Here is a 24,578-nt window from a genome sequence, read left to right on the forward strand (position 1 = left end):
GGAATAGACTCTGATGCTGGGAGGGATTGGGGGCAGGAGGAGAAGGGGACGACAGAGGATGAGATGGCTGGATGGCATCACTGACTCGATGGACGTGAGTCTGAGTGAACTCCAGGAGTTGGTGATGGACAGGGAGGCCTGGCGTGCTGCGATTCATGGGGTCGCAAAGAGTCGGACACGACTGAGCAACTGAACTGAACTGAACTGAATTAAAGGAAACTGGGATGACTGGAAGTGAGGGAGGGCAGGTAATTTCCCAAATGCAGATTCGTGGCAGCAAACAGCCGACAGCAAACAACCCTAATAATAACAGCAAGAACAACAGCAAAAACTTACCTTGATTGCTTCCTATATACCAAACAATTCACTAAATGCTTTACATACGTTGTCACCGTTCATCCGCTCAACAACCTTATGAGGTAGGTACTATTTTTTATCATTTTTAAAAAGGGCCCTGGAGAAGGAAATGGCAACCCACTCCAGTATTCTTGCCTGGAAAAGTCCATGGACAGAGGAGCCTGGTGGGCTGCAGTCCATGGGGTTACATGACGGAGCATGTGTGCCTGAGGGTGGAGGGTGATGGGTTGGTAGCAATAAACTAGTAGAACTAAAAAATAAAATAAAAAGGGAAAGCCATTTCAGAGAATTTGACTGTTCCCTTGGTCACAGAGCTAGGAATGTGGTGAGTTAAGGTTCTAAGGTTCATTCAATCACCAAATATGCATTGAGCTCCTGTGAATGCCAGGAGCTGATCTAGACCCTGGGGAAAAGCACTGAGTGTAACACAGGCCTTGCCCTCATGCCACTTACATTAGAAAGCCCACTTCAGAGCCTCAGTTTTTATCTCCTTTATGTCAATCATACCCTTTGAACTCACCAAAGAAAGAACCCCCTAAGGCTGTGGAAGTGAGTAGAAATTGTGTTGTCATTGGGCTGAGTCCTTTCCCATGTTTCCATCAGGAGACAGTCATTCAGAAACACCTTCTCCTGCTAATTCTCAGGCAATCTTTCAGTGTCTTTCAGCTAGCACTGTTCATACACTCAATTCTGTTTTTCCTCAGCACCTTACTGTCACTTAGGTCAGACTCCATCCAATAAAGCCTTAAATCTTTGCAATTCTTTCTTGCTTGGTTCTGCCACTAAGGCTTTTCCAAGTTCAAGATCAATTTTCAAGTCAAATGACTCATAAAAGTAATTGTTAAGCATGATTTCACAGTCTTTTGAGGACATCCTTGTAGAGTACACATTAGCAAAAAATATTCAATGCAGAAAATTAAGTTGGCTTAGCTGAGCTGCAAATTGAGTCCTAAATATTTTTGCCTGATATTTTGTTGTCTTGACTCCAAATTTGAAGTTGCTTTATAAATATTATTCATCTTACTGTATTATTCTATGGGTAAAAATTCCTAGTTCTGATATGTCTAACCTTTCTAAGAAATCTGATATTCTGAAGCCTGAATGATTCAATGATATTTTTTCATTTATTTCATAAAGATTTATTACATATTTACCATCTGCTAAGTGTCTGGCCAGCACTGGAATACAAATACAAAAAGGACAGACATGCTCTTACTCTCATAAAGCTTATAATCTCAGGTAAGTATAAGGGTCTTGGTGATGCAATGGCTCTATTTAGCCAACTCCTAAAGAGTCACTGATGTAAGAGGCCTTGAGGACACCTCTGATGTGAGAAAGGGAAAGGAGAGGGTGTGTGCTCTCCTTGGCTGGATATATAAGGTCCTCCATAGTCTGGCTCAATTAGACTTCTGGAGAGTAGATACAGTGTAGCAGTGAAGAGCATGGGCTCTGGAGCCAAATTACCTGGGGTCTGAATCCTTGCTTTGCCAATTACCATTGTGTGCATGGGCCAGTTAGGGTAATTGTTTTGTCACTCAGTACCCTCATCTTTACAATGGGAATAAAAATGAGATAATTTGTGTAAAGTATTTAAAACTGCTTAAAACATTTTAAGTTCAATGAATTTGGTTTTAAAAAAAAAAAGAAAGAAAAAGTAAAAATTTTCCTTTTCTACCAATCCCACAAAGGAACCCTGGATTCCATTCACTTTAACATCTCGGCAAATCCACAAAGCACCACATGTTGTTGGATATATATTCATTAGTAATTATTATTACTATTATTATCACTGTTACTAATTTATGGGATATCTCCTATATGCCAGGTGCTGTTTGTATAATTATTAGAGCCAGTGTGAGAAGCAAGGATAAAGACCAGTTGGATCTGAGTGGAATTCCTTGGGCAAGTAACTTGACCTCTTAGAGCCTCAGTTAAGTCACCTGAAAATGGAGATGATGGCATCTTCACAAAAGCGATGGAAAGGACTGAATACATTCAATGCATGAAGACCTTGGCAAAGAATCAGGAACTAGATAAATATTCAATAATGAAGAACTAGAGGGAGAGGGAGAGAAAGAAAAGGAGAATAATCTAAGAGGGGGCTGACATTTTTTAGTTAGAAAACTGAGGCTCAGTGTTCTCAACCCCTGTCTCCCCATTCATCCCTGTTCAGGGACTCTTCCTCACCCCGTGCTGTGCTCCCATCAACTCCAGTTTATCCTGTAATTCTTGTTTATAACTCTCTCTCATTGAACAACCCTGCTCTTATCGAGCTGTGGAGCTGTCCTTTGGAAAGAATAGGATACTAAGCTTCTAGGACTGCTTGTTGAAACTATTTTTTTGGTATCACAGATACTTGGAGGTGTTTGGTCTCTCTTGCCTCATAAGCAGATACATTATCTCCTTTGGATGAACCCTTATATAGCTATGTCTATTATGTTCCTTCACATATGCTACCTGCTATTGTAGTTATTTGGGGACTTATCATATCTACTCCAGTAGGTCACACATTTTTTTTTTTTTTTTAAGTTAACAGGACTGTGTTTTACTCAGAAGATCCAGAGGTAAAGACTCCACCTGTCAATGCAGGAGACATGGGTTGGATCCCTGAATCAGGAAGATCCCCTGGAAAAGTAAATGGCTGCCCACTCTAGTATTCTTGCCTGGAAAATCCCACGGATAGAGGATCCTGGCAGACTATAGTCCATCGGGTTGCAAAGAGTCAGACACAACTTAGTGACTAAACAACAACAACCCCAGTGTCTGCAGTGATTCTTCCAGATCTTTCTTCCTGATCTTTGGCTCTTCACCTCCCTCTTGAAACAGTTGTACTATTTACTGGGAAAGTTGGGGGAAGGAGCCACTAGGTATAAATGCTCTTCATCTCCAAATGCATCTGTATTTTCTGATGCCTGATTTCTAAAGAAGCAATGAAACTCTCTTGGGCAAAGCATACAACTTTACTGATACATATCCACTTTTACTTATGTTCTTCGACCTATTTTAGAGAGCTGGCCAGCACAGCCTAAGGGTTAAATGTGTGTTCTGTTTAGCCCCTGCCTCCAGGGTGAGTGGTGTTTGGTGGTTTAGCCACTAAGTCATGTCCGACCTTTGCAACCCCATGGACTGTAGTCTGCCAGGCTCCTCTGTCCATGGGATTCTCCAGGCAAGAATCCAGGGTGAGAATAAGGATTATAAGGGTGAGAATAAGGGTGAGTTAGTCTGTGGAAAGTACTTAGTAGATAGAGTACTTAGCACATGGCATACAATCAGTAATTGTTGTGTGTGTGTGTGCTAAGTCACTTCAGTCGTGTCTGACTCTGTGTAACCCTATGGACTGTAGCCCACCAGGCTCTTCTGTCCATGGGATTCTCTAGGCAAAAATACTGGAGTGGGTTGCCGTGCCCTCCTCCAGGGGATCTTCCTTACCCAGGGATGGAATCTGGGTCTCCTGCATTGCAGGCAATTTCTTTACTGTCTGAACCACCACAAAAGCCCCCAGGAATTGTTAGCTATTATTATTAATTACCTTCCATCATCTTCTACAACTTGCTTCTTTAATAATCTTCTTTCATCCCTTTCTTTGGAGAAGGCAATGGCAACCCACTCCAGTACTCTTGCCTGGAAAATCCCGTGGATGGAGGAGCCTGGTAGGCTACAGTCCATGGGGTCACGAAGAGTCGGACACGACACGACTCAGCGACTTCACTTTCACTTTTCACTTTCCTGATTGGAGAAGGAAATGGCAACCCACTCCACTGTTCTTGCCTGGAGAATCCCAGGGACAGGGGAGCCTGGTGGGCTGCTGTCTATGGGGTTGCATAGGGTTGGACACGACGGAAGCGACGCAGCAGCAGCAGCAGCAGCAGCAGCAGCAGCAGCCTCCCTTTCTTCAATCTTATTCTCAAATCTCAAATTTTAAAAAGTATCCTTCTAACTATGCATTCTGCTTAATCCATCATCTTCACTGGCTTCTTTCTTTTGGTTGTGAACCAAATTTCTGGAAAGAATAGTTCATATTTACTGGCTTTATAACCTAATTTCCTGTTTCTTCCCTGATTTACTGCAGACAATCTAGATTCCAGACCCAGTGCTCCACTGACTCTGTTCTGACAAAAATCACCAGTGACTTCTTCGGTCTTCATCCTACTAGATGTCTCTGAAATTTAACACTCCTTTTGGAAAAACTCCCCCTACCTTAGCTTTGATATTAATAACTTTACTTTCTCAATTCTCCTCCTGTATCTCTAACATCCCCTTCACTCTCTTTCAGCAGCTCCATTTCCTCTGTTCACTCCCTGAATATTAATATTCCTGAGTATTCTTTCTTTTACCTTATTTCTTCTCATAGACTATGTGAGCGAATCTGGATCTTTGGCCCTGACCTCTTGACTGAACTATAGACTCACAGAGCTAATCGCTTGTTAGGTATCTCTGCCCTGACAATCCACATGCATCTCTAAACCAACAAGATGTCTTCCCTATCTCACTTAATGGCCCACCAACCAGTTAGCCAAGTTACATGTCTCAAGGCAACCCTCAAGGCAATTATTACCTCCATATCCAATCAGTTATCTAGGCCAGATTCTGTCTCCCTTATTCATAATGAGCTACCTTTACCTCTCCATTCTCACCATGTCTCTGCAAATCCAGACCCTCATTATCTCTCCAACTTGGGACGGTTGAGGACCTTCCTTATCAATTGTCCATTCTCTAGTTTCTTACTATAGATAATCCAGTGTGCCACAGTTTCCAAGTATGATAAGTATAAAACACAGATCTATTTTCCTCACTTTCTGAATATAATCTTGCAGTATCTTCCCGCTGCCTGCAAATAAAGCCTACTTTTTAAAACTTTGTCTAGCAAAATTCCACTGAATACTCTAAGATCTAGTTTCTTTGTACTACCTTCTGTTCCCAGGCTAACCAAGGCACTTCTTTGTACCTTACTGTGTATAATCTGCAGTCTAGTTTATATCTCTCTTCTTGTGACATAATCACTGGGATAGACTAGTTGACCCCTAAGGTGATGTCACCAAGCTATAATGGTATCTCTCCTGTTGTATTACCTGCTTAAAAGTGCTCGCTTTCCAGAGACCCAAATGGAAACCTAGAAATTGTCCTAGATTTCTCATTTATAAATGTAGTCAATAGATACTAACAATTTTACCTTCCAGGCATCATAAATAATGCATCATCATAATAAGACCAAATACTATATCATACTTATTATGTGACAGACCTTGTTTGAAGTTAGATAGGTATATAGAAATAGATAGATACGATGTATAAATATATAACACACAACTAACAGAGTATAAAAATATTAATATATATCTCAAATAGTTGTAGTGAGTATTAAGTGTTCTAAGTGTACTTTTATACATATCAATTAGAACAGTTTATCCTCACAATAACCATTTGAGATACATGCTCTTATTTTATTTTAGACAGTAGGGAAACTAATTTAGAGAGGATTACCTATTTACTCAAGATCACACAGTTAATAAACCATGGATCTGGGCTGTGAACCCAATCAGTGTAGCACCAAAGTCCTTGCTCTTAACAGTTGCTCTTTTCTGCCTTTGATTCAAGTAGCAGTAATAGTAGCATACCCTAAAGTTTTCTATGTACGAAGCACTGTTCTGAATATATTACATGCATTACTTCATTCAGTCCTTACAACACCGTCTGTGAGGTAGGTGCTGTTGGTGCCATTTTTCTCCTTGATTTCCTGTATAGATAAACTTAAAGAAAACTGGATCAAAATTCAAGCTGGAAACCCTGGAAATGAAATACTCAGTTCAAAAGAGTAGCTTGTACTCTTTAAAAGGCTTGTTTCAGAATTCCTTGGAATTTTCTCTCTTTTTCAGATAACTTAACACAAACTTTTAGATAACTTTCCAATATGAGAGTTAGGGTTCTTTTTATTCATTCAGCCATCTACCTATTAAGCAAATATTTATTGAATACCTACTATATGATAGACACTGAATCCTCCAGAGAATGTTTCTTCTCTTCAGAAAATAAAAAAATCTAGAAAGTGAAAGAGACATAAAAGGCAACAAGTACAATGAAGTATAACAGGTAGAATTATAGAGAGGTTAAAAAAACAGATTCTAGTGACTATAACCATGGGAAATAGAAATGCAACAAGGGTGGAGGAGTGATGCTCTCATTATGATTATAGATCTTTAAAAGCTATCATTTGAAGCCATGTTTATTATTGGGCTGGGAATAATAACACTTCTGTGTTTGTATAGCACCAATTCTGTACAATTTTAAGATAATATCTTAGTAATCTTCACAACCTTGGAGGTCTGACCAATTATAATTATCACCATTTGCCATACGGGAAAGCAGAAGTACAAGGTAGGGAAGGCAGAAATTCACGGTTGCTCAAAAAGTTCCTGGTGGACCTAGAAATGGAATTCTAATTTTCTGTAGCTCATTGAAGTGTCCACAATAACAAGATCATGCTAATTCCACACTCTCTCCCCATTTCTCCCCTTGTCATGGAAAAGTAGAGCAAAATATTATAGCTGAAAAGGCTAAAGTGGAGCTAAAGACAGCTGGATACAGTGACGAGCTCTGCAGTAAATGCCGGATAAATTATGGTACAGATTTGTGATAACGAGTAGGACTGATGTTTTTGGGATAATTCAGGCCGTCTGCCAGAAGGAAGGAGAAGGCAATGGCACCCCACTCCAGTACTCTTGCCTGGAAAATCCCATTGACGGGGGAGCCTGGTGGGCTGCAGGCCATGGGGTCGCTAAGAGTCGGACATGACTGAGCAACTTCACTTTCACTAGCAGCAGCAGCAGCAGCCAGAAGGAAACTTTGTTTTTGCTTTTAATTTAAGTTGATGTATATAGGTATAACTTAGAGTACATTACATAAATCATAGGTGTACGCATTGATAATGTCTACAAATGAATACTGTATTTGTTCGCTAGACACACCATAAGAAAATACCATAGACTGGGTGACTTAAGTAACAGAAATTATTTTTTTCAGTTTTGGAGGCTGTAAGTACAACATTAAAGTGCTGTCAGAGTTACATTCCTCTGAGGCTTCTCTTCTGGCTTGCAGATGGCCACTCTCTTACTGTCTCTTCACGTGATCTTTGCTCTGTGGCCTTGTATCCCTGATGTCCCCTCCTCTTTTTCTCAGTCATACTAGATTAGTGAGTGAGTGAAAGTCACTCAGTCATATCCGACTCTTTGCAAGTCCATGGACTGTCCATGGAATTCTCCAGGCCAGAATACTGGAGTCGGTAGCCTTTCTCTTCTCCAGGAGATCTTCCCAACCCAGGGATCGAACCCAGGTCTCCCGCATTGCAGGCTGATTCTTTACCAGCTGAGCCACAAGAGAAGCCCAAGAATACTGGAGTGGGTAGCCTATTCCCTCTCCAGGGGATCTTCCCAACCCTGGAATCGAACTGGGGTCTCCTGCATTGCAGGCAGATTCTTGACCAACTGAGCTATCAGGGAAGCCCTAATACTAGATTAGGGCTGTTCCCAAATGGTGTCTTAATTTAATCATTTCTTTAAAGACCTTATCTCCAAATAAAGTTGCATTCTTAGATACCGGGGTGAGGGTGGGACTTTAACATACGAATTTGGAGGAGGACACAATTCAACCATAGAAAATACATGTATAGGATACAGCCTAGATCAAGATATAGAACATTCCCTTGCTCTCAGAAGGCTCTTCTGTACTTTCGTCTAGTCAATCATTCTCCAGTGCTAGTAGCTTTTCATTTTATCATTATTGATATATTTTTTCCTGTTTCAGAACTCCATAATATTTACATGCTTGTTATCATTTGACCGCTATTTTTTCCCTCAAAATGATGTGTCTCAGATTAATCCATATTATTTCATGTAGCAGTATTTTATTTCATTTTATTGTGTAAATATATTGTAATTTATATAATATTTGAGTTGCTTCCAATTTTTGGCTTGTGATAAAGCTGTTGCAAGCATTCTTGTATATGTCTTTTGGTGGACATAATCCTTTCTGTAAAGTATATAGCAAAAGTGGAATTGCTAGGCTATAGATATGTGGGTGTATTTAATGCTGCCGTCTATGGGGTCACATAGAGTCAGACGCTACTGAAACGACTTAGGCTAAGTCGCTTCAGTCGTATCCAACTCTGTGCGACCCCAGACGGCAGCCCAACAGGCTCCCCTGTCCCTGGGATTCTCCAGGCAAGAACAATGCAGTGGGTTGCCATTTCCTTCTCCAATGCATGAAAGTGAAAAGTGAAAGTGAAGTCGCTCAATCGTGTCCGACTCCTAGCGACCCCGTGGATTTCAGCCTACCAGGCTCCTCCATCCATGGGATTTTTCCAGGCAAGAGTACTGGAGGGGGGTGCCATTGCCTTCTCCAGCAGCAGCAGCAGATGTTAATAAATACTATAGAATAACTTTCCAAAGAAGGTATGCCAACACATACTCACACTAGCAATGTAAGTTCCAGTTGTTGAACATCTTGATCAACACAGCATTATCCGTCTCTAATTTTAGTCATTTTGATGGGATGTATATCATTGAACTTTTAATTTGTATTTCCCTGATGACTAATGCTGTTGACTTTTGGTCATTCAATATCCTCTTTTGTCAACTGTTGTTTAAATCTTCTTTCCACTTTTTAATTGGTTGACTTTTTTCTTAATTTCTGTTTTTTTTGTATATTCTGGATACAGACCCTTTTTCAGGATTTGTATTACAAGTATCTTCTCTTGGCCTATGGCTTTTCTTTTTTCTTTTTAAATGGTGTCTTTTCATGAATAGACATTCTTAGTGTTAATTAAGTTCAATGTTTCAATCTTCCTTTTACAGGTTGTCTTGATGTTCCATTTTAAGAAATCTTGTCTAACTCCAAAGTCATGAAGATATTCTCCTATGTTTTCTTCTAGAAGTGTGATTGCTTTATTTTCATGTAAAAGATTATGATTCATCTCAAACTAGTTTTCCTGTATGTTTATCCGGTTGATCCAGCACTGTTTGTTTCCCACTGAATTGCAGTAGTGGCTATGTAGCTAATTGTGCATGTGCGTGCTCAGTCATGTCCAACTCTTTGTGACCCCATGGACCTAGCTCACCAGGCTCCTCTGTCCAAGGGGTTTTACAGGCTCCTTCTCCAGGGGATGTCCTCGACCCAGGGATCAAATACCTAGAAGAGAACTTGAGATAATATTAATTCATAAATAATTTTGGCATGGGAAAGGCTTTTTCTAAAGTTCTTTTCAAACTTCTCAAGCTACTCAAAAACATTTAATACCCCAATTTTTATCTAACATTAAATTTTTATCAATTTTAAAACAATCCAATAAAAAGGACAAAAAGAAAGACAAGAACAGATTGAAAAAATATTTTTTATACATATGACAAAACATCCTTAATATATAAGAAATTACCACAAGTAAACAAAAGATAAATAACCAATAGAATGAATGGGCAAGGGAGACCATGCAGGGGGGGAATCTTAACAGAAAACAGGCACATGAAAAGATACCCAGCCATATTCATATATTTTAGTTATACAAATTAAAACAAAAATAGTCATTTTTTTCTATTCAATTAAAAATTAAAAGTTTAGATAAGTTCAAGGCTGAAGGGAAATAGGTATTACTATGTACTGCTGTCCATTCTGAAGGAGATCAGCCCTGGGATTTCTTTGGAAGGAATGATGCTAAAGCTGAAACTCCAGTACTTTGGCCACCTCATGAGAAGAGTTGACTCACTGGAAAAGACTCTGATGCTGGGAGGGATTGGGGGCAGGAGAAGAAGGGGATGACAGAGGATGAGGTGGCTGGAAGGCATCACCGACTCGATGGACATGAGTCTGAGTGAACTCCAGGAGTTGGTGATGGACAGGGAGGCCTGGCATGCTGCAATTCATGGGGAGCAAAGAGTTGGACACAACTGAGCGACTGAACTGAACTGAACTGAACTGAATGTACTGCTGATAGTGTAAATGATTAGAAAGCAGGCATTTCACAATTTTGTTGCAGTATTGCTTTTAATAGTGTAAACGTGCTGAGTTGTGTTTCCCCAAAATTCATTTGTGGAAACTCTAAGCCCTGGAGCCCCTGAATGTGACTGTATTTGGAGATATGACTTTTAAGGAGGTGACTAAGTTAAGATGAGGTTGTTAGGATGGCCCGTGGTCTAATTCAACTGGTGTGCTCGTAAGGAGGAAATTAGGACACCAACAGATGCACAAAGGAAAGAACACAAGAAGAGAGAGGGAGAAAACGGTCATGCACAGCATGAGAAGAGAGACCTCAGAAGAGATCAACCCTCACACACCTTAATCTTGTAATGCTGGCCTCCAAACTGTGAGAAAATAAATTTCTGTTGTTTAAGCTCCCCAGTCTGTGGTATTATGTTATGGCAACCCTAGGAAACTAATACAAACAGTAATTTTCAATGGCTGTAAAAGGAAGAAAATGTCACCAACAGTTATCTCCAAAAAAATGGGATTATAGAGTAGGAAGGATAGAAGGTAGAGAAATTTTGTTTTACCTTATACCTCCCTATTCTGTTAATATTTAAAATATTGAACCTATAATATTACTGTTGTAATAAAGTAGTTAATTTTAAAAAGCAATGGAAATTTTTTATTGTTTCTGTGCATCAGTATTTAAAGAATCAAGAAAAATGCCAAGAAATATATCCTTTGTGAGCATAAAATTTTCTCTTGTCTTACTTAGTTTTGATTTGCCATTTCTTCATGGGCTAGCTTTGAAAATAAATGTAATTCGTTTTGACTCTTTTGTCTGGTTCAATTGCTAATAATTCAGCAGTATTGTTTTCTGTTGTTTTTCTTTTATAAATCTTTGGGTTTATTTCTTCTTTCAAAACTTGAGAAATCATAATTTCGTGCGCTCAAGAATTGCATCAGAGTATTTAGAAAAACCCCTCAGCTTAAAGTTGAGTTCTTCATTTTTCCAGAAGACATCAACCAATCTACTGTAACATGAAATGAGTAATAACCATGCTGTTGTAATAACCCTCTCTTTTAATTACAATCTAGGAAAAAAGGGTTAGGGATAAATATATGGTAGACAGCACTGTTATTGGGCAATATTCCACTCTAAACACAAGTCTACAGCTCTACTTAAAATCTCCTTAGAAACATGATTCTCAGATAACTAAGGGAATACAAAAATGGTATAGCCACTAATTATTAGTTGACGTTAAATGTTAATATAACTTTATTGCCAACATTTGTTTTCTTTCTTTTTGGATAATATTAGTGAAGTCTAAGTAACTCTCTCACTCAGGTTAAAAATATGGTAGTATGAATTAGTAAATAAATGGAAAATGTGACATTTAATTAACCCACTTTAAAATTGTTCAGATGTTCTTTAAGCAGAGCTATTAGAGTAGGAATGGAAAAAATACTGTAGCTGAATGGTGGGAACCTCCTTGGGGCTTAACCCTCCAAGCTTTCTCACAATTGGCTGGCATCATCTATAGCCTTCACTGACATTATAATCCAATTGAATAAGCATTATTTTATGGGCCTCCTATGGGTCTGAAACTTTTGTTAGGTCCTGAAAGCGCAACAAAAGAAGTAAATGAAATCTGAAACAGCCAAGGCACCATGGAGAACATTAGGAATCACATACCAGCAGTAGTGTTTGCCTGACTTAAGCAGAGGGGAGGCCATCCTCACTTCAGCCATTAGTCTCAGCAGTAGGAACTGTAGAGTAAAAGAACAAGATAGGAAATACTACATGACTTGAAGGAAATTGTACAAACTATTATCTTTGGAGAAGGCAATGGCAACCCAATCCTGTGCTCTTGCCTGGAAAATCCCATGGACAGAGGAGGCTGGTAGGCTGCAGTCCATGGGGTCACTAGGAGTCGGACACGACTCGGGGAGCCTGGTGGGCTGCCATCTCCGGGGTTACACAGAGTCGGACACGACTGAATCGACTTAGCAGCAGTAGCAGCAGCATTTCCTTAAAGGTCCGTGTTTAAAATGCCTTAATTACATATAACTTACTCATTTGGTCATTCATTTTGCTCAACAAATACATATTTGGTGCCTATGATATCCTGGGCATTACCGGACCCTGGGAATATAATGGATCAGCACACGGCCCTCCTGACCTTCAGGAGCTCACAGATAAACAGTATTGACAAAAAGTAAATTAATGATTGTGCTGTGTGTTGTGCTTAGTCACTCAGTCGTGTCCGACTCTTTGCGATCCCATGAATTGTAGCTTGCAGGTACCTCTGTCCATGGGATTCTCCAGGCAGCATTATTGAAGTGGGTTGCCATGCCCTCCTCCAGGAGATCTTTCCAACCCAGGGATCAAACCCAAGTCTCCCACATTGCAGGTGGATTCTTTACTGTCTTGAGCCACCAGGGAAACCCAGATTAATGACCAGATCTCCCAAATCCTAAAAAATAGCTAGAGACATCCTAGATTCATGTGCAAACAGGAACTTGGATTCTTGGTCCATTGTTAAAAGACTTGCTGCTGCTGCTGCTAAGTTGCTTCAGTCGTGTTCGACTCTGTGCAACCCCATAGACAGCAGCCCACCAGGCTCCCCGGTCCCTGGGATTCTCCAGGCAAGAACACTGGAGTGGGTTGCCATTTCCTTCTCCAATGCATGAAAGTGAAGAGTGAAAGTGAAGTCGCTCGGTCATATCTGACTCTTTGCGACCCCATGGCCTGCAGCCCACCAGGCTCCTCCATCCATGGGATTTTCCAGGCAAGAGTACTGGAGAGGGGTGCCATTGCCTTCTCCAAATTTTGCTTCTATATGTCTCTATATCTGATTTCGACATGTACAGCTGTCAGAGAAGTAATTTTGAATTAACTGACTTCCCCATGCTGTCTTTTCTTTGTGTCCTATAAGGAGAAGCAAAATTATCAGAGACCAGGAAATGGTTTCTAATCTTTGGCTGAAAAGCTAGAAAATCTTAGTTTTATTAGTCACTAGCTTAAAACATTTCAAAAATAAAAGAAAGAAAGAAAGAAAGAAAACATATGTACCAGCTCACAAATTGCTGTCTTCAAAACATTTTGGGGTTGAGCTATGTTTATGTGTATATGTATGTGTGTATATATATACGCACACACAATCTCTGTTTAGAGCTTTTTAAATTTAAGAGGAAAATGTAAATTCAGGAAAATCCTCAGGGGAATAGTGAGTATCAGGAGTATGTATCTGCTTGTATTCTTGGTTGAAAATGGATCTTGGGAAGAAAGACATGCATGCTGATATGCTGGTGAGCAAAAAGGATAAGTTCTTTCCTGACAAAGCCACTGGCTTTGTTTGCTGGGCTTCTTTGCAGGGAGGGGAACAGTGGAGGAGGTTGATTCATTTGTTTGTTTATTTCATAAGCGACCCCAAACTATGTTTAAAACAGCACCAAAACTCAAGAGCAGGTCTGCACAATTTAGTCAACTTGTAAATGACATTTGTTTGGGAAACTGAAAAACATATCTGCTTTTGATTTAAAACTTTTTGCCAAACAAAATGAAGATGTTTTTAAGTTTATTCTACCCTCCTCAAGAATAAGTCAGTCTTGGAACTGACATTGCTTTTCTAATGCAAAGGTCCCTGTGAGCACTGGTACAGGCACTAATCAATCAGAGGAGAGGCCAGCCTTAAACGACCACGTTTAGGCTGAATTAATGATTGTTGTCTGGTCTCCAAGTTGTGTCTGACTCTTTTGCAACCCATGGATTGTAGCCCACCAGGCTCCTCTGTCCATGGGATTTTCCAGGCAAGAATACTAGAATGGGTTGCCATTTTCTTCTCCAGGGGATCAAACCCATGTCTCCTTGTCTCCTGCATTGGCAGGCAGATTCTTTACCACTGAGCCACCAGGGAAGCTGAAATTAATAGTACCTGCTGCTGGTGGTTTAGTAGCTAAGTTGTGTCCAACTCTTTTGCAACCCCATGGACTATAGCCTGCCAGGTTCCTCTGTCCATAGTATTTTCCAGGCAAGAATACTAGAGTGTGGTTGCCATTTGGCTATCTGGTAAAGAATCCACCTGCAATACAGGAAACCCTGGTTCAATTCCTGGGTCTGGAAGATCCCCTGAAGAAGGGATTGGCTACCCACTCTGGTATTCTTGGGCTTCCCTGGTAGCTCAGATGGTAAAGAATCCACCTGCAATGCAGGAGACCTGGGTTTGATCCCGAGGTTGGGAAGATCCCCTGGAGGAGGGCACGGCAACCCACTCCAGTATTCTTGCCTGGAAAATCCCATGGACAGAGGAGCCTTGCAGGCTACAGTCCATGGGGTCACAAAGAGTTGGACACAACTGAGCTACTAAGCACAGCACAGCACAGCTGGCTATCAGCCCTACCTGTTGAACTTCCTCAATCCATTTCACTGGTTGCCAACATAGTCATGGCCCAAAAAATCTTCATATGAAGTTTAGAACTAAAAACAGATGTAGTAATAGAAGTCACACAAAAAAACAGAAAATAAAAGGACTAGTGCCTCTGATTTAGTTCTGAGATCAAAAATAATGTTATAGAATTATGGCCTATTCATTAAGGAGAGTCCTTTTATTAATCCTAAAAATATTCAGGGCACTTCAAACGTATAACCTAGGGCTTGCTAAGTCCCTAAAAATTATGAATATTAGATTTTATTCTAATATTTTTGTTGTTATGTTCTGTTTCTCAAAATCTTTTTATAAATCAGAACTTGTGGGCTTTCCAACACAAATTTCAATGGTGTATGAATATGTTTAGTCTTTTTAATATCAAAAAATACTTTAATCTAGAAAGTGTAGCCCATTGACATCAGGGCCTTAAACTTCTCTTCCGCAAAGACTTACAGTTACAACAGTGTTCATACACAGCGTTTCACTAATTTTCTCAACCTGATAAAGTTAATTGTCCCCGGTCACCATGAAGAAATTTAGGCTCAGAGAACTAAGTGACTTGTCACAAGCACATGTATAGTGAATCGTGGCACAAGGCCTTGAACTCAGCTCTTCTGCCTTTCACCACACACTGTCTCTTGGATCTGAATGTGCATTGGAAGGACTGATGCTGAAGCTGAAGCAATACTTTGGCCACCTGATGCGAAGAGCTGACTCATTGGGAAAGACCCTGATACTGGGAAGGACTGAGGGCAGAAGAAGGGGATGAGATGGTTGGATGGCATCATTGACTCAATGGACATGTGTGTGTGTGTGTGAGTTACTCAGTTGTGTCTGACTCTTTGTGACCCCATGGACTGTAACCTGCCAGTCTCCTCTCTCCATGGAATTCTCCATGCAAGAACATGAGTTTGAGCAAACTCCAGGAGAGAGTGAAGCACAGGGAAGCTTGGCTTGCTGCAGTTCATGGGGACACAACTTAGCAATTGAAAAAAACCAGTCTTTTGTACAGACAGAATGAACTGGGAATATACTTCTGGGCTGTCAGTTCTGAATGGTCAGAAAATCACACAAAAAACTCCTGCTCTTCCTCTCCCCTTGCCCCCACATTTAATGTTTTCCATCAAGTAAACATGGCTGTGGAAGCCAGTCTTTGGGGTGAGAATAAGGCAGTGTCCTTAGGGATATTAGCTTGGGTTGGGGGAGCTGGGTTATGGAGACTGGGGGAGGAATTGGTGCCAAGCACACAGTTCTGGTGTCGGCACAGTGACAAGCACAAGTGTGCTCACGTCTTACCTTATACTGGCCCTTTAATTCTCTGCAGCCTGACCCCAGGTCCCTCCAAAGTTTTCTAATGAAAGAATCACTGCCAGTTGCAGTGACTGGCAATGGTTCTGCTGATTTACTTACCTTTCTTTTCCTTTTGGTTCTACTGAAAAAAAAAAAAATATTGCTGGGAGTCCCATCACTGTGGGAATAGATTCAAGACCCTTTGAAAATCTACCTAAGAAAATCTCTGCACAAATTGTTAACAGTGGTCATGCCTGGGAAGATTTTCATTTTTACCACTTTTGTGGTACTGTAATTTTTATGACTACGTATTAGTTTGTGATAAATAACACAACCAAATATTTTTAAATCTATATATGCTCTATCAACTATACATGGGAAAAAAATCAGTATTTCTGCCTTTTGACACTTCTTATAAAAGTTCTCATTGACGTCTTGTACTGTTACTTTCCTTTTTACAACTTTATGTAAGAGAAAAGTTTTAAAGGTAGCACAGGGTGACAGTAACAGTTTACCATCTGAAGTCAACTGACACCAATTTGTGTCCTAGCTCCCTCAATAATCTGCTGTGCAACCTTAGGTAAATCATTCAACCTCTCTGAACCTTGGTTTCCTATAATAGAAGTTGACTAAATAATGCCTACAGGTTCTCCTTCATCATTCATGGATACCTTAATCATTGTTTCTACTGTGTAGCATGTTTGCTAGTAGTCCCTTGGTGTGCATTCTCTTTGTCTGTTATTAAAACTCTCAGCTACAAAAGCTCTTCACCTGTCTTCCCTGCGGTCAATAGAATATGAGCAGAAGTAATGTTTGCAACTTCTGGGTTGCACCTTTAGAAGCAAAAAACAAGTATTTCCTTTGATCCTTTCCCCCTTTCTGCTTGCTGAAAACTGACTGAGGAGATGTGTTGGTAATCCATCTTCCACCACAAGGAGAGAACAATAGGAAGGATGGAGGTAGAAGAAACAGACTTTTCACACTATGAAGCTGCTTTATTATCTATTCTATGAGAGAATATTCTATGAGAGAAAAATACATTTCTATCTTGTTTAATGCACTTTTGATAAGTTGGGCTTCTGTTTTAGTAATTAAATTGGAATTTGCAGTTACAAGAGAAAACCAGCTTTATTCAATTTTCCCCAACTATGTTTCAGTTGGCTTTGCTTTAATTCCCTGGTTGAAAGGTTTCTCCTCTTTTTAGTGGCACTGATAGTCTGTGGGTTTTAACAAACATGTTGTCCCATGGTTGGAAATTGCCATTATAAACTCTAAGCCTATACTAATTATGACTGATAGTTGGCTTGCTCATACGGTTGCTTCGTGGCCAGGTATTTATTTGTGTGCACGTTTTATCAATCCCAAAGAAAGGCAATGCCAAAGAATGCTCAAACTACCACACAATTGCACTCATCTCACATGCTAGTAAAGTAATGCTTAAAAATCTCCAAGCCAGGCTTCAGCAATATGTGAACCGTGAACTTCCTGATGTTCAAGCTGGTTTTAGAAAAGGCAGAGGAACCAGAGATCAAATTATCAACATCCACTGGATTATGGAAAAAGCAAGAGGGTTCCAGAAAAACATCTATTTCTGCTTTCTTGACTATGCCAAAGCCTTTGACTGTGTGGATCACAATAAACTGTGGGAAATTCTGAAAGAGATGGGAATACCAGACCACTTGATCTGCCTCTTGAGAAATTTGTATGCAGGTCAGGAAGCAACAGTTAGAACTAGACATGGAACAACAGGTGGTTCCAAATAGGAAAAGGAGTATGTCAAGGCTGTATATTGTCACCCTGCTTATTTAACTTATATGCAGAGTACATCATGAGAAACGCTGGACTGGAAGAAACACAAGCTGGAATCAAGATTGCTGGGAGAAATACAATAACCTCAGATATGCAGATGACACCACCCTTATGGCAGAAACTGAAGAGGAACTCAAAAGCCTCTTGATGAAAGTGAAAGAAGAGAGTGAAAAAGTTGGCTTAAAGCTCAACATTCAGAAAACGAAGATTATGGCATCCAGTCCCATCACTTCATGGGAAATAGAGGGGGAAACAGTGGAAACAGTGTCAGACTTTATTTTTCTGGGCTCCAAAATCACTGCAGATGGTGATTGCGGCCATGAAATTAAAAGACGCTTACTCCTTGGAAGGAAAATTATGACCAACCTAGATAGCATATTGAAAAGCAGAGACATTACTTTGCCAACAAAGGTTCGTCTAGTCAAGGTTATGGTTTTTCCTGTGGTCATGTATGGATGTGAGAGTTGGACTGTGAAGAAGGCTGAGCACCAAAGAATTGATGCTTTTGAACTGTGGTGTTGGAGAAGACTCTTGAGAGTCCCTTGGACTGCAAGAGATCCAACCAGTCCATTCTGAAGGAGATCAGCCCTGGGATTTCTTTGGAAGGAATGATGCTAAAGCTGAAACTCCAGTCCTTTGGCCACCTCATGTGAAGAGTTGACTATTGGAAAAGACTCTGAGGCTGGGAGGGATTGGGGGCAGGAGGAGAAGGGGACGCCAGAGGATGAGATGGCTGGATGGCATCACTGACTCGATGGACGTGAGTCTCAGTGAACTCCGGGTATTGGTGATGGACAAGGAGGCCTGGCGTGCTGGGATTCATGGGGTCGCAAAGAGTCGGACATGACTGAGCAACTGATCTGATCTGATCTCAGTGACATAATACGAAATATATTTATTTCTTACTCATATAAAATCCAAAACAGATATCTGAGTGGCAGGTGGCTCTCCTTCTAGTGATGATTTGGGACTTCTTTATCTTGTGATTCTGCTATCTTCAAACTATGGCATACCAGGTCAAAATGCTTATTATCACTAAGCCAGAGGAACAGAGAAGAAAACAAAGATTGTATGCCATGGAAGGATGGAAAGTTATTGAGCCGGTCTAAAATTAGCACATATCACTGTTGTTCACATTCTATTAGCTAAAACATGATCATATTTAATTACAAACAAGACTGAAAAATATTTCAGGGAGAAGAAAAAATGGATTTGATAAATATCAACTCAGTGTCTGCCACAAAAAGCCCTTGACCCATGCTTAGTACCTGGGTTCTGTATCCTTGTCTCTCAGGTTGGTTAACTATACACACTCCTTCTTATATCCTAGTAACTAGTTCTGTTGGCCTTGGAAAGAAGTATAATTAACAGAATTCACTGGGTCTAGACATTAGCATGGAGAAGGCAATGGCACCCCACTCCAGTACTCTTGCCTGGAAAATCCCAGGGACGGGGGAGCCTGGTGGGCTACAGTCCATGGGCTCACTAAGAGTCAGACATGACTAAACTACTTCACTTTCACTTTTCACTTTCATGCATTGGAGAAGGCAATGGCAACCCACTCCAGTGTTCTTGCCTGGAGAATCCCAAGGACAGAGGAGCCTGGTGGGCTGCCATTGGATACAAGTCGGATATGAGTGACGCGACTTAGCAGCAGCAGCAGCAGCAGCAGACATCAGTAAGTTGAATAGGTTAAAGTGTATGCAGCTTGTGGAAAATAGTAAAAGGAGCACTTTAGGTTTGATTCCACTTCTAGACTTGGTACCTGCACAGTGGTTAGAGAGAAGGAAGCTGGACTTTCAGGGTTTGTTTGCATTTGAAGGGGGAGGAGGGAAATAATAGTACCAATCATACATTCATCCAATAAATCTTTACTGCATGTCTCCACTCTGCCGGGAAGCAGCACATAGAAAGACTATGGATAGGGACTTTTGTGGTGGTCCAGTGGCTAAGACTCTGCACTCTTAATGCAGGGGTCAGGTTTGATCGCTGGTCAGGGAACTAGATTCCACATGCTGCAATGAAGATTGAAGATGCTGTGTGCTGGAGCAGCCAAATAAATTGTTTTTAAAAAATAAATAAATAGAAAACAAAGACTATGAATAGTGTTGACATTTGGTACGACATGGAAGGAGTGAATGCTCAAGGGTCTCTTGCCTTCAAAATACCATAATAGTTGCTCATGTGTGGCCTTCCTTGCTGGCTTCATGTTTTTCACCCAGGCTGTGGGGTGTCTATGGAAGGGACTTTCTGTCTCAATGCTGTGTACTTCCTTAAAATGAGAAATTTATCTAATTTGGTTCCTTTCAACTTGTTTAAGAATTATCTTTCACCATGGTTAAACAAGCTAGGACCCACATTTAAAAGAAAAATTCTCTACCAGATGTGCAAAACTTAAGATGTCATGTACAAAAATCTCTGACCTTGACCCCTCATCCCTTCATTCCTCACTTTTCTGTCTCTATTGTATGCATTACCATATTTATACTTCCATTTGAGTCTCTGTGGCTTAAGGCATCATTTGATTTTTTCCAGGTTATAACCTTAGCTCCCTTTCTTGCATAATGCTTTCTTTCAATATGAGACCCTCTCTAGGCAATGTGATTCTGAGTTCATATTGTCCACACATCATTCTTCTCCAGACACAAACTAAACTCTCATCTTGGAGGGCAGCTGCTGCTCCCATTGCAGTATCATTGGGGTAAGTTCCACACATTTTCTACTTCACTCTCTCAGCTTTTATCACTTGTCCAGCATCATGGTATTTGTATTTTTGTCTGCCTGTCAATTCACTCTCCCTACTTCTTCTGGTAACAGAATCCTACATAGGAGTAATCGAATGAACAAATAAGCTTTATGGTCATAATGGACCACATTCTGCAATTTATTTATTTTACCTCTGTGAAGTCTCAGAGAAAAAGAGATAGAAATCATATTATTTCCTTATTGGGTATCCCAATCAGTTATATGCTTCCTTCATTGAAACCAAAACCCGTAAGTGGAAATATAGAACATAGCAGATTTGTTTTATTGGAGAAATGTCCACAATGTTCTATGTGCATGCTATGACTTCAGAGTAAATGCTCCTCAACCAGTTTTTCTTTTTCCTACAAAAAGACCACATAAAGTTCACAACATTTTCATTGAGGTAAACCATCTTTGTTCCCTGGGTACTATTGACTGAACAAGGCAAACTTGAGTGTGCTCGATGTGAAGGAAGCCAAGTACTTTGAGAGGACTTGGCAATATCTCTGCCCAACAATGGCACACAGAGAGGAGGAGACAGTGGATCTCAGTCTATATCCTGAATGATGTTGAACAACCCATTCTTGAAAGAACAGGACTAGAGTCAACACTGACTGCACAACTCCTCAGTCACACCTGCATGTTATTTTTATTGGAACAAACTCTTATTACCAAAAATAATCTACAATTGATTATTCATTACAATCTTAACGAACCTTACTAATACAATTAAAGTTCCCTACTTCTGCCAAAGAAATTATATAATATATATATGTATATATTAAATAGTTTATGGTGGTTTAGAAGCTAAGTCATGTCCAATTTTTGCGACCCCATGGACTGTAGCCTGCCAGGTGCCTCTGTCCATGGAATTCTTCAGGCAAGAATACTGGAGTGGGTTGCCATTTCCTTCACCAGCAAATCTTCCCAACCCAGGAATCGAACCCAGGTCTCCAGCATTGCAGGAAGATGCTTTACCAACCTAGCTACGAAGGAAGCTCTATATAGTTCATATACATACATACATATATACACATATACATAGATATATATATATATACACATATACATACATATATGTATGTACACACACATATACGTATATTATATAGTTTCATATGTAAAGAAAGAAGATATGATAGGTACTACCTAGATTAAGTTATGTATCACTTGGGTTACCCAAGATAGTCCTGCTGCTGCTGGTGCTGCTGCTGCTAAGTCACTTCAGTCGTGTCTGACCCTGTGCGACCCCATAGATGGCAGCCCACCAGGCTTCCCCGTCCCAGGGATTCTCCAGGCAAGAACACTGGCGTGGGTTGCCATTTCCTTCTCCAATGCATGAAAGTGAAAAGTGAAAGTGAAGTCGTTCAGCCTGCAACCTACCAGGCTCTCTATCTGGCGTAATTGTTAACAATGCCCATTTCAATTTCAGAAGTGTTCCAGTATGGTTACTCTAACTATATTAGATCCAAAAGGCATCTTATCTGAGACAGAGGATAACTAGATGTTGAAATGAGGTAGGAATATCAGAAAAGGTGATGCAATTTTCTTGACTGGAAGCTTCTCAAATTTATTATGCAACTGAAGATTCTGAAAAAAAAAAAAAAAAAAGTGCACCATACCAAAGGTCTAGACAAAGAATTTTGTTTCTGATGCTGCCAGAAATGTATTTTGAAATATGTCCTGGGTAAACTGATGGTCATAGGGATAAAAATCATGAAATCATGTTAAATATGTCTAGAAGTTCCTAATATATGCTTGGATTTTCTTAATATTTAGCCTAATGTCTTTAATGACACCTTTAGCTATGTTTTTGGTTATTGTTTACATCTATTTTCTCAAACCATAGGCAAATGTTAAGAGTCTACTCAGTGTCTCTGAGTCATTCCTTGTTACCTATCATGTTGTCAGCACCCCCCAAGAACAAGTCACAGAGGAAATGCAAGCAAAGCATACCAGGGGTTGAAAACTGAAAATGGAATGCTGTCAATGTCCATAGACTTCTGAGCCAATAGGTTTTGCTAAAACTGTCTTCTTAGGTTTCAGGATCATATCTAGCCTATACAGCCTGTTTTTTGTGTGTGTGTTTCATCTCTCTTGCTTAATTATAAGTTCCTGCCTCCTTAGTTTTTGTGTGTAGACTGATAACTGTCCCCCAATAGTCATTATTTTTTTCCTAGGATAATAGTGCTTACCTCCTGTTTTCCACATTTTTATTGGTAACATGTCTACTTGCTAGAGACTAAGCACATTTGCCAGCCCCTGGAACCCACTCATGGTTATCATACTTAGCAGAAGGTACTCATATAATTTCTACATTGTTTACTTTAAGGAAACTTTTTGCTGTGGACTTGTTTTCTTTTCCCTTCTTGAAAACTGGAAACAAAATATGCCAGCCACCTAGCTTAGAAAATGCAGGTTATGACAGTGCCACCCTAGTGCCTTACCAACAAAGGTCCATCTAGTCAAGGCTATGGTTTTTCCAGTGGTCATGTATGGATGTGAGAGTTGGACTGTGAAGAAAGCTGAGCACCGAAGAATTGATGCTTTTGAACTATGGTGTTGGAGAAGACTCTTGAGAGTCCCTTGGACTGCAAGGAGATACAACCAGTCCATTCTAAAGGAGATCAGTCCTGGGTGTTCATTGGAAGGACTGATGTTAAAGCTCACACTCCAATATTTTGGCCACCTCATGCGAAGAATTGACTCATTGGAAAATGAGTCAATCCCTCCCTGATGCTGGGAGGGATTAGGGGCAGGAGGAGAAGGGGACGACAGAGGATGAGATGGCTGGATGGCATCACCGACTCAATGGACATGAGTTTGTGTAAGCTCCGGGAGTTGGTGATGGACAGGGAGGCCTGGCATGCTGTAATTCATGGGGTCGCAAAGAGTTGGACACAACTGAGTGACTGAACTGGAACTGGATCCCTAGTGTGATCTTTGAATTAGCAGAATCAACATCACCTGGATGCTTTTTAGAAATACATAATCTTGGGCCCCATGCTAGTCCCACTGAACCAGAATCTGCATCTTAGTAAGAACCTCAGGTAGTTTGAATGAACATTAAGATTTGAGAAGTACAGCCTCAGTAGTGGATAATGGGTCAACAGGATGGGAAAAAAAAAAATCTAAATCTCAATTATTTTGTAGAGCAAATCTGTCTACTGGCCTGGTCTGCCTGCCTGTAGACTATTACAAGAGAGCACAATATCTTCTTTAAGCCATTGACAACCCACTCCAGTATTCTTGCCTGGAAAATCCCATCGACAGAGGAACCTGGCCAGCTACAGTCCATGGGGTTGCAAAGAGTCAGATATGACTGAGCATGCATAGACACAAGCCATTGAATTTTGGGGTGTCTTTTTGATCTCTAATCTAACTTATATTCTTTATTGCTTGTAATAGCAAACCTACTTTTTAAACCTCTACCAGAAATTTGTGGAGAAAGAGATGAGAAAGGATAGCTCCTTTCTGAATCTTTGAGAGTACTTCCTCCACCCTTCAGGAGAGAACCTAAATTTAACTCAATCTATGTTGATTTATCTGGAACTGGGAGAGTGGGGAGTGCTCTCACCCCATCCTCTTGAGTATCACTGCACTTTCCAATGATCATTTTTGGTCTCCTTGAGAATGCTGAGTTAAGAAGCTCCATATAAATATTAAATGAACTGAATACACGATGTCTCCGGAGATGGTTTCATCATTTTCTTTTCCAGAAGACCCAAATTCTAACTAACAGAATTAATCAAATAGACCACATTTATTTTAAAGTCCATTAGGGCATGCATGTTTTTGTTTTAATATATAGACTCTTGCCCACTTTTTAATTTAACATCAACCATTTCTTCTTTCTTCCTTCTATCTCTGGTTTGGTAAATGTATTTTCCCGACTTGCAATTCCTGTACATCAATCCAACAAATGTTTATCCAATACCTTCAAAATGCTAGGCATTATATTAAATGCTAGAAAAATAGTTGTGAATAAGATAAAACAGA

The sequence above is a fragment of the Bison bison genome, unplaced genomic scaffold (genome assembly GCF_000754665.1).
Source record: "Bison bison bison isolate TAMUID 2011002044 unplaced genomic scaffold, Bison_UMD1.0 scf7180017864195, whole genome shotgun sequence".
In the NCBI taxonomy this organism is placed as follows: domain Eukaryota; kingdom Metazoa; phylum Chordata; class Mammalia; order Artiodactyla; family Bovidae; genus Bison; species Bison bison.